Here is a 17,791-nt window from a genome sequence, read left to right as displayed (position 1 = left end):
GTGCTTAACCTTTACGTCCCCGACATCAAAAATGAAGGTACTTTCAGTTACACTTTTGGCTCTATCTCCACTAATTTTCAATCGATTTTTATGAAACTAGTCTTAAAAGAACCACATTAGATTGGCCTTTAATGAAAAAATATGCAGGTAAATTATGGTTCCATTTTCCCGGAGATATTCCAGATCGCGGTGGGATTTTTTTTGACGTCATAAGTAACAGATGAAATAAAATTAGAAATCTGTTTAATTGACAGCGCAAAAGTTATCCATTTTATTTGTAGTCACTAATAATGACTTGTACACTATCCTGTAGAGCGCTGGCTTACGCCTCACTCTCCGGAACATCCGTTGTCGGTTCTACCGGAACTCAAAAGTGGTCGTTTAGTATTCTCTTCGAAAATATGGCAAATGGGGTATCAAATCACAGGGTTTTTCAACACGAGCTCGTTAGTGGACATTTGGATGTATTTTGAGTCGATCTGGGCATTCCGGAACATCCGGCATCGGTTCTACCGGACCTCAAAAGTGGCCATTTGGAATTCTCTTCGAAAATATGGCAAATGGGGTATCAGATAACAGGATTTTTCAACACGAGCTCTTTATTGCAAATTTTGATGTATTTTGAGTCGATCTGGACATGCCGGAATATCCAGCATCGGTTCTACCGGAACTCAAAAGTGGTCATTTGGAATTTTTGTCGAAAATATGGCAAATGGGGTGTGAAAATGTCCAAATCGGCTCAAGATACATCCAAATGCCCACTAAAGTGGTCGAGTTGAAAAATCCCGTGATTTGATACCCCATTTGCCATATTTTCGAAAAGAATTTCAAATGACCACTTTTGAGTTCCGGTAGAACCGATTCCGAATGTTCCGGAATGTCCAAATCGACGGATGTTCCGGAGAGTGAGGCGTAAGCCAGCGCTCTACAGGATAGTGTACAAGTCATTATTAGTGACTACAAATAAAATGGATAACTTTTGCGATGTCAATTAAACAGATTTCTAATTTTATTTCATCTGTTACTTATGACGTCAAAAAAAATCCCACCGCAATCTGGAATATCTCCGGGAAAATGGAACCATAATTTACCTGCATATATTTTCATTAAAGGCCAATCTAATGTGGTTCTTTTAAGACTAGTTTCATAAAAATCGATTGAAAATTAGTGGAGATAGAGCCAAAAGTGTAACTGAAAGTACCTTCATTTTTGATGTCGGGGACGTAAAGGTTAAAACGACAATGCAATGAAAGAACGGTGGAAATATAGTAGAAAGGTCACATTTTTGTTGTCTTAACAACCAACAGAATGATAAAAAATTCACAAAAAGGTGATCAAGAGACAACAAAAAACCGAAGAAACGGCGACAAAAGTTGATTAAAAGATCAGAAAAACGAACAAAAGACAACGAAATGACTGCAAAACAGCAACAAAAATGCCGACGAAAACCGCCCAAAGTGACAACAATGATACGACAGAAAGATGGCAAAAAGATGACGAACACGAAAAAATGACAACAAAAAGATGACGACAAGACGACAAAAAGGCGTCGAAACAACAATACGATGACGAATTCTGACGCTAAGAAAGCGACATGAAAACATGACTAAATACGACAAGACGAACGAAAAACACGACAAAAAGACGTTTAAAAGTATCAAAACAAAACAGACGATAGGGGTTAGTTCCGGCGTAGTGGTTAGCATTCACGCCTCTCACGCCGAGGACCCGGGTTCAAATCCCAACCCCGCCGATGTCACGAATGACCCAAGCTGTTAAAGTGACTATAAAAAGTGACTATATAAAAACAGACGATGGAAACGGCAAAATCCGATGAAAAGGCGACAAAAATGTCAAAAGCAGACTTCAAAAAGCGACGATCAGACGACAAAAATACATTGAAATGGGGGAAAAAGACTCTAAAAAGACGGTAGAGATGACAAAATGATGACGCGAATAGAAGAAAACAAAGAGATGACAAAAAGAACTATGAATAGATTTCGACTATGAATAGATGCAAAAAAGTCGATGAAAAGTCGGTAACACAAGGACAAAAAACAAATAAACAACTGCCAAAAGGTAACAAAACACTCGAAAATGACAGAGAAAAGATGGCGAATATACGACAGAAAGACTATGAAAGTACGACGAGAGGACGGTAAAAAGACAGTTTTTTGTTGTCTTGACAGCATTCTGTAATGACGAAAAAATTGCAGAAATAGACGAAAAGACACAAAAAACACGGCAAAATGATGACAACGAAAAGGTGACAATAGAAAACGAAGAAAAAACGACAAAAAAAATCTAAAACAACAACAAAAATACCGACAAATACGTCAAAAATCCGCCGAAAAAATTAAAGAAAAATGTTAAACACGAACTTCGAAAAACGACGGAAATAACATGAAAATATGATGAAGATGACAAAAAGATGCCAAAACAGCGAAAAAAAACACGATAAAAAACAAAACCAAACATGCAAAAAACGATAAAAAATGACGAATATACGGCAGGGAGCCGACAGAATGACGATAAAAAGCCAAAAATGGCAAAAAACCCTCAAAAGAAACCAACAAAAATAGCAAATACGGCGAAAAACGACAGAAAAAATAATTTAGAGAGCGTCAAAAAGACGACAAAGAACAGTAAAGTAAAGACAGTAAAGAAAACAACATTTAGGTTGCTTTGTAATATGCGCCAGAAAGGCATTGCGACAGTCTTAATGATCGACGTTTGTGGCGGTTTAGGTTGTCTAAGGTTGAACCCCTCAGAAACCTTTAAAACTCGAGATTGTGACAAAGATCATCCGAGATTCATGATTTATGTACAACACAGGTTAATTTGTGGCAATACGAAGTTTGTCGGGTCAGCTAGTCTATACCTATAAAGAAGGATTTCTGTCTGTCTGTCTGTCTGTCTGTCTGTCTGTCTGTCTGTCTGTCCTGTGTTCCTTATAGAATCAAAAACTACTGAACCAATCGGCGTGAAAATTTGCATGTAGAGGTTTTTGGGGCCAGGAAAGGTTTTAGTGATGGTTAGAGACCCCTCCCCCCACTAAGAGGGGGGGCTCCCATACAAATGAAACACAAATTTCTGCATAACTCGAGAACTAATCAAGCAAATAGAACCAAATTTGGCATGTGGGTGTTTTCGGTGACAAGAATTTATTCTAGGGTAATTTGAGACCCCTCCCCTCTTTATAAGGGGAATTATAACTCCTCTCCCCTTGAAGAGGGGGGGTTTCCATACAAATTTCCTCATAACTCGAGAACTAATCAAGCAAATGGAACCAAATTTGGCATGTGAAGGTTTTCGAGGGCAAGAAAATTTTCTATGTTGAATTAGGACCCATCCTCACTTTAAGAGGGGGGGCTCCTATACAAATAAAATACAAATTTCCTCCTAACTCGAGAACTAATCAAGCAAATAGAACCAAATTTGGCATGTGGGTGTTTTCGGTGACAAGAATTTATTCTATGGTAAATTGAGACCCCTCCCTCTTTATAAGGGGAATTGTAACTCCTCTCCCCTTTAAGAGGGGGGGCTTCCATACAAATTTCCTCATAACTCGAGAACTAATCAAGCAAATGCAACCAAATTTGGCATGTGAAGGTTTTCGAGAGCAAGAAAATTTTCTATGGTGAATTAGGACCCCTCCCCACTTTAAGAGGAGGGGCTCCTGTACAAATGAAATACAAATTTCCTCATAACTCGAGAACTAATCAAGCGAATTGAACCAAATTTGGCATGTGTGTGTTTTTGGAGACAATTTTTTTTTCAATGATGAATTGGGACCCCTCCCCACTTTAGGAGGGGGGGTTCCCAGATAACACAAAATCGTAATAGAAAGTTCACATTAAATCGTTTTCATGTCAATTTCATATTGGAATTGTATAATGATTAGAGTATGTCAAATCGAAGTGAACAATAAGTTGTTTTGCAGTCGTGCGTGTCTTCATATACAATTCATGACTGTGAATTATAAAGCAGGATAGACAATTGCAATATTTGATTATATCTATATCATATATTCAGGAGTATTTAGTTGCGTGTTATAAAAACTGCGCAAAATAGAATTACAAATAGTTGTCAAAATTTTCGCACGTATATCGCCTCCACTTTGGTACATATATGTTCTTATATGGCGTGAAATATAACTTTTTCGTTCAGATATGATTTCGTATACCTCAGTTGCAATCGAGATATACAAACCAAATGGTTTACTGGGTTCTATACAAACGAAATACCAATTTCCTCATAACTCGAGAACTAATCCAGCAAATGGAACCAAATTTGGCGTGTAGGTGTTTTTGGAGACAAGAATTTTTTCTGTGATGAATTAGGACCTCTTCCCACATTAGGAGGGGGGGCTCCAATACAAATGAAATACAAATTTCCCCATAACTCGAGAACTAATCAAGCAAATAGAACCAAATTCGGCATGTGGAGGTTTTTGGAGGCAAAAATATTTTCTACGGTGAATTAGGATCCTTCCACACTTCAAGAGGGGGGGCTTCTACACAAATGAAATACAAATTTCCTCATAATTCGAGAACTAATCAAGCAAATGGAACCATATTTGGCATGTGGGTGTTTTTGGAGGCAACCATTTTTCCCATGATGAATTGGGACTTCTTACCTTTTTAGGAGGGGGGGGGGCTCCCATTCAAACGAAATACAAATTTGCTCATAACTTTAGAACTAATCAAGCAAATGGAACCAAATTTGGCATGTGAGAGTTTTAGATGGCAGAATTTTTTTTCTGTGGTGTATTACGACCCCTTTCCCTTTTAAGAGGGTGGGCTCCCATACAAATGAAATACAAATTTCCTTATAATTTGAGTACTAATCAAGCAAATGGAACCAAATTTAGCATGTAGGAGATTTTTGAGTCTTGAATTTATTTTATGATAGTTAGAGACCTCTCACCCCTGTGGTAGGGGGATATGGACTCTCATACAAATAAAACAGATATTTTTGCGAAACTCAAAAACTAATCGAACTCGAGAAATTCGAGACTCTTCCATAAAACATTAGTCAATACAAGACCACAAAAACTATCTATAGTAACACTAGATCATTCAGGACGAGCCGGTCGCGAGTGTTGCCGGTGACCCGCCGTCGGAAGCGCCGCCCACTGGGGGGCTTGCAAAACTCGAGAAGTGACAAAGATCATCCGAGATTCATGATTTATGTACAACACAGGTTAATTTGTGGCAATACGAAGTTTGTCGGGTCAGCTAGTATAGAATAAAAAAAATCAGCTGTGAATCATGTCAACTTGATCCTACGCTGAAAAAACTCACGCGTGAGGTTTTCTGTTTTCATAGCAAGAAGCACAAAACTCACGCATATTTCTTCCCGCTTGATCGCATTCTGCTTTGCTTCAACTGCTACCCGGAGCTATACACATATACATACAAATTCGTTGTTGAACAGCATAGGCATTCTCTCGTGCAATACATAACTGTGACTGAGCGTAAGAGAATGAATCTCTAAATAAATCGTAAAGCTAAACTAAAACACACATTTAAACTACATGTTTATCTAATTCTTATTAGGCTTTTTACTTTCTAGTTAAGAAAATGTCGATTCCCGCGAAGGAAAAATGTAAATTCTGCCAACTTGTTTGCCATCTTAATTCATGAATGTGTGCTAGCTTTTTTCGCAGCTGATGTATTCTCTGGCGGTTAATTCTCTTCCGCTCTCTGGTTCGTTGTATGAAATGCCAGCTGTGGAAGAATTAAGCAAAATGCTCACAGCTAAATTTGGTTCACATCGCATAGCAACAGAGACATCGCGTATAATAGTGAGAGAAATTCATATGTGAGCTCGGCGCTTCTGATCAAGGTTGCAATTTCATGGTGCTTGAAATCTCATTGAGTTTTTTGCTGCTATGAATTTTTCAACACTGAAAATGACGTTGCCAAAATGAAGGTGCCAAAACAGCAACAAAAAAGTACGTTAATTTGGAGCCGTGGGGACGCTATGAATCCGAAATGGATTTCAGTAAAGACAGGCTACAGACAGTAGGCATACGGACGTTAGGCATAATGGACTTTAGGCATAATACACGTTAGGCATGTTTTACATCAGCTGTCTTGGTCCAGCGGTTATGCCAGCTTTCATCTTGGTTATTGGTTTGCGAAACATTTCCAGTGTATTGACTTGAACCTGGACTTGGAGTTGGACTTGGAGTTGGACTTGGACTTGGACTTGGACTTGGACTTGGACTTGGACTTGGACTTGGACTTGGACTTGGACTTGGACTTGGACTTGGACTTGGACTTGGACTTGGACTTGGACTTGGACTTGGACTTGGACTTGGACTTGGACTTGGACTTGGACTTGGACTTGGACTTGGACTTGGACTTGGACTTGGACTTGGACTTGGACTTGGACTTGGACTTGGACTTGGACTTGGACTTGGACTTGGACTTGGACTTGGACTTGGACTTGGACTTGGACTTGGACTTGGACTTGGACTTGGACCCTGACTTGGACTTGGACTTGGACTTGGACTTGGACTTGGACTTGGACTTGGACTTGGACTTGGACTTGGACTTGGACTTGGACTTGGACTTGGACTTGGACTTGGACTTGGACTTGGACTTGGACTTGGACTTGGACTTGGACTTGGACTTGGACTTGGACTTGGACTTGGACTTGGACTTGGACTTGGACTTTGACTTTGACTTTGACTTTGACTTTGACTTGGACTTGGACTTGGACTTGGACTTGGACTTGGACTTGGACTTGGACTTGGACTTGGACTTGGACTTGGACTTGGACTTTGACTTTGACTTTGACTTGGACTTGGACTTGGACTTGGACTTGGAGCTGGGCTTCCTCTTCTGTTGGGTACTATTACCATTGCACCCAGTATTTTGAATTACCTATCACTTATTGAGGAAGTGACAGGCTGGTAGCTGGAGCGAGAGACGTGCCAATCAGGGATGACTAGGTTTATGGAGCTGGACTTAGAAATTACTGCACTTTCCTTCTTTCATTAGTAAGTGTTCAGGCAATTTTGCCTTAATTTTAATTATAAATTTGTTGGTATGCACGAAATTCACTATTCCTCCAAATTTACAATCTTCCTCCAAATTCTTTCCAAATTTCAATTCTCGAAGTTAATTCAGCATTTCTTGTGGGATCGTGACATGGCATTTTGAGATATCAACCAAATTATCTACGAGGTTTTAATCTGTTTGTAACAAGTAGTTTATTTTATATATATCATATGATCATATTATATTTAATGTGCTGCATCATAACTGCCCAAACCATCATAACTGCGTGTTATGATGGTTTGGGCCATTTGAACCCGTGGGGACGGTAAGAATCCGAAATCGGTTTCGATAAAGAGGTGTCCCCCATTAGGCATATAGACAGTAGGCATACGGACGTTAGGTATAATGAAATTTAGGTATAATAGACTTTAGGCATGTTTTGCACCAACTTTCTTGGTCCAGCGGTTATGTCAGTTTTAAGGTTGGTTACTGGTTTGCGAAACATTTCCACCAGAAAGTGGGTGGACACATCACTAATACCGTAGAATAGGTAAGATAGGATATTTAAGCAATAAGCAATTGAAGTGATTCTATCCTGCCAAGTGTTCCCTTATGATAACGCTACTATTTTTATGTTATTTGTGACAGAGCGATGATTGAACCAAGTGCGTTATGTCTATCGTTTATTATGGCAAATGTCCATTATGCTTAACGTCCGTATGCCTGATGTCGCGGGACATGTTAACATCAATAATGTAGATTCTTGATGTTACTTTAAAAGACGAAGCTGTGCACAGGCATTCTCCCAGGTCACTCTCAAAGTGATTTTGAAGGTGCACCATCGAAACGAAATCATTTTTGCATAGGGGAAATAAGTCTACAGTGACAAACTTTTTTCCAAAAATTCAAAGTTTTTTTTGACGATAGCCAGCAACGAGTTCTTCAATCCATTTGAAAGGTATGCCCTTCTAGTTGTCAGAAAAAAAGGTTCAATCGTTTTGGTTATAAGCGAAATTAGTTGCAACCACCATTTTATCTCACTGTTTCCCAATAAGCGGGAAGAGTGAGACAGCGAGTATACAATGCTGAGATACGTATTTCAGTTCAATTTAAATCATATTTATCTGTTATATAATGAATCGTTTAGAGGCTGTGCTATTTACAGTGTCCATAATGGATACATTATTGTTGGATATGGTTGAAAATTCCGATTATTTCAATATGTTCACATACTTTCATATAAAGGACAAACTTTGGTAATTTAAATTTAACTTCTACTCAACAATTCATTTATTTGCAATCCAACACAAAAATATTTTAAAAAGATTAGCATACTGATTAGCATCAGCATGCCCCCCCTCAAAAAAAAAAAAAAAAAGATTTTCGTTGAAAAATATGATAAAAAATTAAATTTCCCTTCACTTTCCAGGAAAATATCATAGATCTTAAACGCTTAATGGCGAAGCTAATCACGCTGTCTAACTGTTTCTCTGCTGTCTTAGTGTTGACTACTGTCCCTGTATCCTATATACCGTCATCCGGGGATACTTGCAACACCGGGGTTACTTGCAACACTTCTGCGCGTCACGCTTTCGACACCTCTAACGCATTTGTTTGTTAACATAACCATTTGTAGCTAATGGCGTTTTAAAGAAGGGACGTTGACATATCGTATAGTTAAGATTAATCCATTATATTATTGTTTTGCTTCTTTTTATACGATTGGAAAGTAATTTCACTATCAAAGTAGGAAAAATGGATGTGCAAAGTTGTGTCAATTCATTGACATGAAATTATTTTTTATCGTTTGGTTCCTGTACACAATTAGTGCATCATATAAGCTAACAAATAGCAACTTTGAGCTTTGTTAATTTTTTGAACTTGGAGAAGTAACGATGAATTCGTGTTGTTACTACCAATGTAGTGCGGCTTGCAGCACTTGTAAAATAGATAATTATCGTAATGGACAGTATGAACAGAATTAGTTTGCATCTATACGATGTTATTTTGTCTAGTCATCTCCAGAAAAATTAAAATTGTGAAAAATTTCACGTGCCTTGAAACGGTAATTTCAAGTTCGCCGACATGCTGCATTTTCACCGAATATCTCTAAAAAAGCGATAGACAAAATTGGGAAACAAAAAATGTCTCCAGTATCTCTTATTTTACTAGAAATACACACAAAATATCTAAAAATAGTCATTCGCGGTTTGAAATCAAATTTTAAATCATAATAAACTGGGTTTACTGGGTAACTTGCAACACCCTTATTTTCGGTTCATTCTACAGATTCATTTAGTTATTATTTTTTCTCATAATCATAAATCAAAAGTACTGACCGCTATACAAGTTTTGGCTACTTACACTTGGACGTCAACGGTACACTTCGTTAGTTATACTAAGTCAAAGTTCAGAAGTGTTGCAAGTATCCCCGGATGACGGTACCTTATTTTATAACAGTTCAGATTATGGGGAGTGTTTGCTGCGGCGTGCTACGCTAATGCTTCCGCAGCTAGGTCAAGTTCAAAATAAACTCAACCGCCGAGCTAGCACGCAATATATTATAATTTAACATTCCGGTAAGTTGTCCGAAATGCCTACCGGACCGCCCCGAGTCGGGCGGACGGTCGCCCAGGTCGCCATCTGCCAACTGTCGGCTCAGCAGGTGAAAATTGATTCATAGACAGCTAGCTGGCATAGCTGGCTGGAATCTGCCGGAAGGCACAGAGCACCGAACCGGGTGCAAAATGCTGCCAACCGCAAAAATGAACCAATAAATTCTCCAATAATGATGTTAAACGACTTCGCTCCGCCGCCGTTCGGAATAGAACCACCGATATTCGTTCGTTTTCTTTTCCTACTAAAGTCCTCTTGTGTCAGAATGGAATCTATCTAGGTGTGCACATCATAAACTCAAACTCGGGCTGCGTGCCTATTTCCAACCGATGTCAATTGTCAGTCGTTCATGGCTGCAGCATCCTTGCGTGGAAAAGACATTCTAAATGCTTCCACCGAGAACGCTCAGCTCCGCCGTGGCATCGCATGAAAATGAAGATAAAGCCTAACAACGTTCGCTAACAGTGATTTTTCTTCTCGTTGCAGGTAATAAATAAGCACTAATTGCACACTTGTAAGTACTTCGCTAATGAATGGATGGTTTTCATCAAATTGACGGCGCAGAAGATTAATGCCGAAAGCCTAAGCCTGGCAATCAAAAGGTCTAGCAGTTCAGTGGGTTTGTGTGCCTAATGCAGCGCGCGCTTCTGGAATGGGGAGCAAAACCTTGAGTCAGCGCCTGCGGGCAGATATGCGGCCAGCTGAAAGTGTTCCGTCAATTAAGTCACTCGAAGGACAACTTATTGCATTTGAAGCACATTACACTAGACACGCTAGACACATCCAAATTAGATCGTACAGGTTACAGTCAGGATCACGGAAAACAATCTAATAAGTCTAATGAGGTCCATAAAAATGCCCAAGTGGGTGGTCGAACACAGCCCCCAAACGGATGTTGACGGCCACTATCCACGGTGGCCTATCGTTTACAACTAATGACCTCTATACTGCTGACTCGTTGGCTGGCTGGCTGGTTGGCCGGCTACCGTTTTACTTTCAGAACCGACAGGAACGTACTCCAGGTGGTGTGGTTTAAAATGCAACCCAAATATATGTCAAAATGAGATTTATTTTTGACATTAAATATGACACATTTTAATTTCAATTATTTTTTTTTAATTTGTTTGATAAACTGGAACGTAAATGACGACGCCCACGGCGGAAAATTGACTGGCAAACTGCCAGACTAGTATCGCTAGGATCAATTTTGGATATTTGCTCTCAACAACAACGACAGGCTCAACCTCAAACGGAAAGAATTGAACGGTTAGCGGGAGAATTGCGGAAAACAACGGTCGTAACCGTCGTCCTATGACGACGACGACGACGGTTGCTGTTTCGACTGGTTAATAAGGCTAATAAGTTTGCTGGTTGTGCCGTTCGTTCGTTCGTTCCTTCCTTGCGGTGGGTGCCGTACAGTGAGATATGACTGATTATTTGCACATTCTTACGATAATTGAAGGGAACTGGCGAGCTGGTGACACACCCGATTTCGCGGTTTAAGACAAGAGAGTACCGACCGACCGACCGACCGACTGTAGGCAGGCTGGCTGGTTGGCTGACTCCGAACTGGTCAATTGAGTAGCTAGCATTTTCACCGGCGGCGGCACCGGTCAACTCCGGTTCGGTTGCGTGCGACACTGCGTAGTTGCTTTGGAAAATACTGTCATTAGCCGTGTCAAGTTTCAAATGATAATCATTTATGTGCCGTTGCGATGTAATTGGAGTAAATTGTAGGGTAACCGTATGCAAAATACATGAAATTATAGCGGATCATGTTGGTTATTAGCTTTTGTGGTAGAGTTAGATGGCTGTTGTCGCTGCTTTTTTTTCAATTTACAGAAAACAAGATCATTACTCATAGTGAGAAACTGTCATAGCTTTGCAACTTTTAATGAGAATGGTTCCGAAGTGATTTCTTTTTGGGAATGAGTGTTAAAGTAACAGCGTATTAATAAATGCTCTACAAACGAATACAGGGTGAAAAGCCATGACTCTGAAACGAATGAAAATTCAAAACAAACTTCTTAACTGTGTTGACTTTTGATCACATCTGTGATCAACCCATTTTTATATTAAACACGGCCACAAAACACTGACAGTTATTACTACTCACCCTGTATCGTGTATTAAATTTTGAACAACAATCTCTTTTTCTCGACTCGAGGGATTCGTTGCCCAACGTGCGACTTGATCGCGGCGGTCACATCATCCTGATTGATTTGATTTTTAGTGACCATAATAAAATATCCGAAAGAATAAACAATAAATTTAACAAACAATTTCAGCAGTTTCCATAGTTGTGCAGCAAACGCACGCAACTGCATACGCAACTTTTTTTGAGCATGTTGGAATGATAAGTGGCTAAATTTAACACGCCATCAAAATTTACCAAGCTGTTTGAACAAAACAAATGTATTCAGTTAGTCAATCTTAGTTTCTAGCTGAATCATTCTAGTGGCATTCTGACATGGAAACTTTCTTTCTGCGACATAAAAAAGAATGCTAGAAAACGGCAGTATGACAACTGAACTGTGACAAGATCAACCTTTGTTGGTGCGCCATATTGTATAGCAACGCCCCGCTTATAGTCAGTTTATAATAGATGTGTTGATTAGTTTTATCGTCATAATATATGCAACTATCATAAATTTGAGTTAATAACAGTTTTATTGTGATTTTATAGCTGAGTAATTTTCGCTGAAACGGGGCCACTACTGACACGAGGTCTTCAAATATTGGAACTTTTGCACTTAATTGATTCAAAATGGTTAAAAAATAAGAATTACACTTTTAATAATTCGAAATAGTGGACCTCTCGTTCGCCAAGGGGCCTAACAGTTAAGAAAAAAGTTGAATTTTGAGCAAACCTTGAGATCTATATCATGTGATTTCATAAATTTGCCATAAAACAAGTAACGAATGACCTGATTCTGTAAACAAAAAGAACAGGGCTTTCAAATGGAGTAAAATCTTTTTTGGCGGCCATCTTGGGCCTTATTGGATTTTATCAAATAATCGACGTTTCCACCATGAGCCCCCCGACCGATTTTCATTTCAAGACCATCATTGGAAAGATGAAAAAAATGCTACATGAAACATTCATAAAATTAGGTGTTTAGGTCCGATTGTTTTATTCAGTTAATGCCATTGAACTGAATAAAACAACCGGTTAATTGTAGTTAGGTTCACAACCTTCATACAATTCACATTGTGGTATTTCCAAAATTTGCTATGAAACAAAATACAAACGACACGGTTTTGTAAAAAGTAGAGAAAGGGCTTATAAACGAAGTAAAAAAAATCGGTGGCCATCTTGGATTTGGCCGCCATGTTGGATTTTATCAAAAAATCGCCGTTTTCGCCATGATTCCCTCAACCGATTTTAATTTTAAGACAACCATCGGAAAGCTGAGAAAAAATACTATAAGGAACATTCATCAAATTACATGTGTAGTGGCATTAAATAAACGAAACAATTAATTATCTGTATCAAGGTTTACAACTTTCACGTAATGGAATAACTTGCTACAGAAAATTAATTGTTTTATTTAGTTAAAGCCACTGCACATCTAATTTGATTAATGTTTCTTATAGCATTTATTCTTAGCTTTCCGATGGTGGTCATGAAATTACAATCGGCTGGGGGGATCATGGCAAAAACGACGATTTTTTGATAACATCCAACATGACAGCCAAGTCCAAGATGGCCGCCGAATTGTTTTCACTTCATTTATAAGCAATTTCTCTACTCTTTACAAAACCATGTCGTTTGTAGTTTGTTTCATGGCAAATTTTGGAAATGTCATAATAATTATATGAAAATGGTGAACTTTGCTACAAATAACTGGTTGTTTTATTCAGTTAATGCCATTGCACACCTAATTTAATGCAAGTTTCTTGTAGCATTTTTTCTCAGCTTTCCAATGGTGGTCTTAAAATAAAAATCAGTTGGGGGCTCATGATGGAAACGACGGTTTTTTTTTATATAATCCAATATGGCTACCAAATTTAAGATGGCCGCCAAAAAAATTTACTCCATTTGAAAACCCTGTTCTTTTTCTTTACAGAACTGAGTCATTCGTTAGTTGTTTCATGGCAAATTTATGAAATATCACATGATATAGAACTCAAGGTTTGCTCAATATCCAACTTTTTTTCTAAACTGTTAGGCCCCTTGGCGAACGAGGGGTCCACTATTTCGAGGTATTAAACGTGTAATTCTTATATTCAAACCATTCTCAACCAGTCAAGTCCAAATGTTCCAATATTTGAAGACCTCGTGTCAGTAGTGGCCCCGTTTCAGCGAGAATTACTCAGCTTCCAGCAGTTTTTGACTTATATCACCTTAGTATTGCGCAACACTATGCTAAAATCAGGGGTAAGGATTAATACTGCAATAAAACCTTTATAAAATTAAAATGAAACTTAGCTGATTTTGAATTGTTACTTGGGTTGTCTTTTCTCCTATTTTTTCGCCATCTTTCTGTTTTCCCTCGTATTTTGTCGTCCATTTGCTGTCTTTCCATCGTTTTTCCATCATTTTATTTAGGTTATTTGGCGGTTTTTTGCCGTTATTTATCGCATATTTTGCTCTGGAATTCGTCGGTTTTTTGTCATTTCTCTATGGTACCGTCTTTTTTTACCTCTACTTATTGGCAATTTATTTTCAAGCCTTTGATTGTCTTACCTCGCACTCGACAGTGACTGAGTTGAGCCGAAAATTGGAATAAAACTGATACAAAATTAAAACACGATTAAGAGGTGAGTCTGCTAATTGCACTCCAGGAACTAACCTAGAACTTATTGTAGGATGAATATTTCGTCCGTGAATGGAGACTTCACTCCAGATCAATTATTTACCAGAGTTTGTCGAATTTAAGGCGCCGTAAGATTCAGTCAAACGAAATATGCTGTGGCTATCTGCCTTTGAAACTAGTTAGGCTGATTCGTATGACACTGGCTGGATAAAAATCATGCATCAGAATGGCCGAAGAGACCTCACCCGCCGCTTTCGTGACGTTGGATGGACTGAAGCAAGGGGATGCACCTGCTATTCAACACATTGGTTTGGAAGGCACAATACGAAGGGTAAACATGAAAGGGAACAGGACTACCACCAAGACACGAGAACTCAATTGCTTATTGGTTTTAGCAGATAACGTAGATATCTTGGGAATCAACCACTGAATAGTGTAAAATCCGTTAGGTCTCTTAAATTGGACCCAGTGAGATCAAAACCTACCGGAGTTCAGAGTATCAGGTCCGGCAGGTCCGAAAGGATTGCACCAAGGTTGATGTCGCAAAGCAAGCCGGATAAACTCTTTCTGCACTTGTTTAAATCACAGATTTTACATTAGTTGTTGGGGACACCATACCAAGCTACACTTCTCAAGCAGTAGACTAACCAAGGTACAATATAATGACTTGAGGCAGTGGGGGTCATTAAAGTCTTCCCATATATTAGAGATAAACCCGAACTGACGCATTGCTCTCGAAATAATTTACACGCGGTGTAAGTCGCATAATAACTTAATATCTAGCAAAATACCAAGGTCAGAAACATGATCAACTCTGCGCTCCTCAATCCCATCACTGCGGTAACTAAAGAGAGTCGGGTTTTTATGCGATAAAAGATCATCCCCTCGCATGTTGCCACTCTTAGAGTAAACCAGTGTCTTATATGCAACAAACAATAAATATCGAATAGAACTAGTAGTAGGTAACAATCATCAAATTTTTCACCCAAGTAGCACACTTTAGGTCCATCTAGTTGAAGCAACCGGATTACGACTGAAAATAGTCATATTTCGGTTACTACAACAACTTTAAAACAACCGTGCTAGTAGGGCAACTGCCAAAAACAGTGTCAGGTCATCAGCAGCCATAAGTCTGTATCCGGGAGTCAAGAGCAACGTGAAAATCAGTGAGAATAGAAGCGGTCTCATATTGCTATCTTGCGGAACTTCAAAAATGTTCGTAAATAGAGAAGAAATACAGGAATCAAGTTTCACACGCAGTACACTACTTCATCTTTTGAGATGTACCGTACCGGGAAAGTTAACGTTCCAATATTATATACTGCGGGCCCCCATTCGTTAGATCCTTTGTTTGGTCTGAATACCTTTTAATTTGAACCCCGCTGGTTTACTTGTAGTAGCTAGTAGGTAGGGTAGCCAGTTGTTCAAATTAAAAATTAACCCGTTTGCATTAGCAAAAAAACAAGCAAAGCCAAAGGGGATAAACGTCCTGAGGAACTTGACCCTTCCTTATTGACAGACTTCGCAACCGGCCGTTAGTGTATAGGACAATTAAGGAGATAGTGCAACCAACGACCCTGCTGACCTATAGTAGCCCCGCCCAGCCAAGATTCCCAAGTAGCACACATTAGGTACACTTAGTTGAAGCAACCGAATTACGACTGAAACTAGTCATATTTCGGTTACCACAACCACTTTATAACAACGGTGTGAGTAGGGATTCGACCATACGACGTAATGTCAGGCCAGCATCGTACCCCGAAGCTAACCGGGCCGGCATGACTAACCGTTCAAATAAGCGGGATTTCACAGTAATTAGTCATTCCTTACATTTGCTATTTGTATATTCCTAAAAGTTACCTGTTTACTGTAGGTTTACTTTAAATAACATGTAAAGCATTTTTCCTTGCAAAGTTGTAAATTTGATTTGCATGCAGCCGCTCTGGCGAAGACACTCAAAAAACTACGCTCGATGCTTTGTTCGTACTGCCAACTCCATCCCGTAGCAAAGAAGTTGAATATGGTCAAGCTCTTCGTATCCGCTGAATGGAGCCAATCTGGAATTTACAACATCCTCTCCCGCCTCGAGAAAGGCGAAAGCTTTTAACGAAAGCCTGGTTCCGGTAATGTGCAGCAGAAGCTGAAGTTGAAGACCGAGAGCAAGGTAGTCTCATCGTTTCGCGCCTTGGAAGGCCACCGGCTAAACGGTGAAAAGATATTTGGCCTAACAAGCCAGTCGTCGTATGTTCGAATCTCGGCAAGGCGGTACTGCCAGATAGAGTCAGTAGGATCGTTGCACTAGCCCCGTAACTGTCCTGTACTCTAATAGCCGGTTGCGAAGTCTGTCGATAAAGAAGGGTCAAGTTCTCTACAGGACGTTTACAACTACTACCGATAGGAAATGTTTGTTTGTGGCCAAAACCTACAAGGAGCTTATCAACAAGGCCACGACAGAGTTGAATAATATGCCGAACTCTATTTACTGATCGGCCATAGCCCCATAGCGATGGTTCCGGTGAAACGCTGTGAAGCTACCTGGCAAGGCGTCAAAGCATTTTTATAGAAAGCATAAAACGTTGGATTTAAGGTAAATTCGTTTCAGTGTTATCATCTTTTGTATTTTTTCTTCGTCTTTCAAAATTAGTCCACTTTTTCAATACATGCGTTAAGTGAAACAAAGTATAGGATAAGGAGCGAATACGAAAAAATGATGAACCTGGAAGGAACACCGATTTAGAGAACGCGGGGGCGCCGAATTGGGTTTCCGCCAAAGGCGCCACAATGTCACGCTACGGCTTTATTTCTAGTACAATAATGTCGATATTAATTAACTCTACAATTGCCTTTTGCACTACTATTTCGAATTTTATTTCGTTAAGGTGCCGTAGTCAAACGAGTAAATGTTTTTTTTGGAATAATCTTGAATTAGGCAACAAAAATGTCATGAAAATGCAACAAAAATGTCTCAACAATGGAGGAAAAATATTAACTGAAATTTTTATAAGGATTTTTTCTGAATTGGTCAATTGGTGATAATACTAGAATTGAATGATTTTTTTTAGATTCTATGAAGACGTTAAAAAATCAATAAAACATTATTATCTCTTATTTAGGACTCAGAGGAGTATATCACAAGAGAGTTCTAAACCACGTTCTAAAATTATCTGTATGCTTCTAGTTAATTTTCATGGTAGACCAAAAAGAATATTTAAGACTAGGTCATAACAATAGTAGGTATTGAGGTATAATTTATCCGCCATTAACTACACAGAATGGAGTGCTTCCAAATTAGCAGTGATGAAAATTGAGAAATTATAATAAAATATGAATCGAATGCTGTAAAAATATTATTCGGCAGATCTTTTACATCAAACTACATGGTATTATCTAACACAGTCTATA

The sequence above is a fragment of the Sabethes cyaneus genome, chromosome 2 (assembly GCF_943734655.1).
Source record: "Sabethes cyaneus chromosome 2, idSabCyanKW18_F2, whole genome shotgun sequence".
NCBI lineage: Eukaryota > Metazoa > Arthropoda > Insecta > Diptera > Culicidae > Sabethes > Sabethes cyaneus.
Note: the sequence above shows the minus strand (reverse complement) of the source record.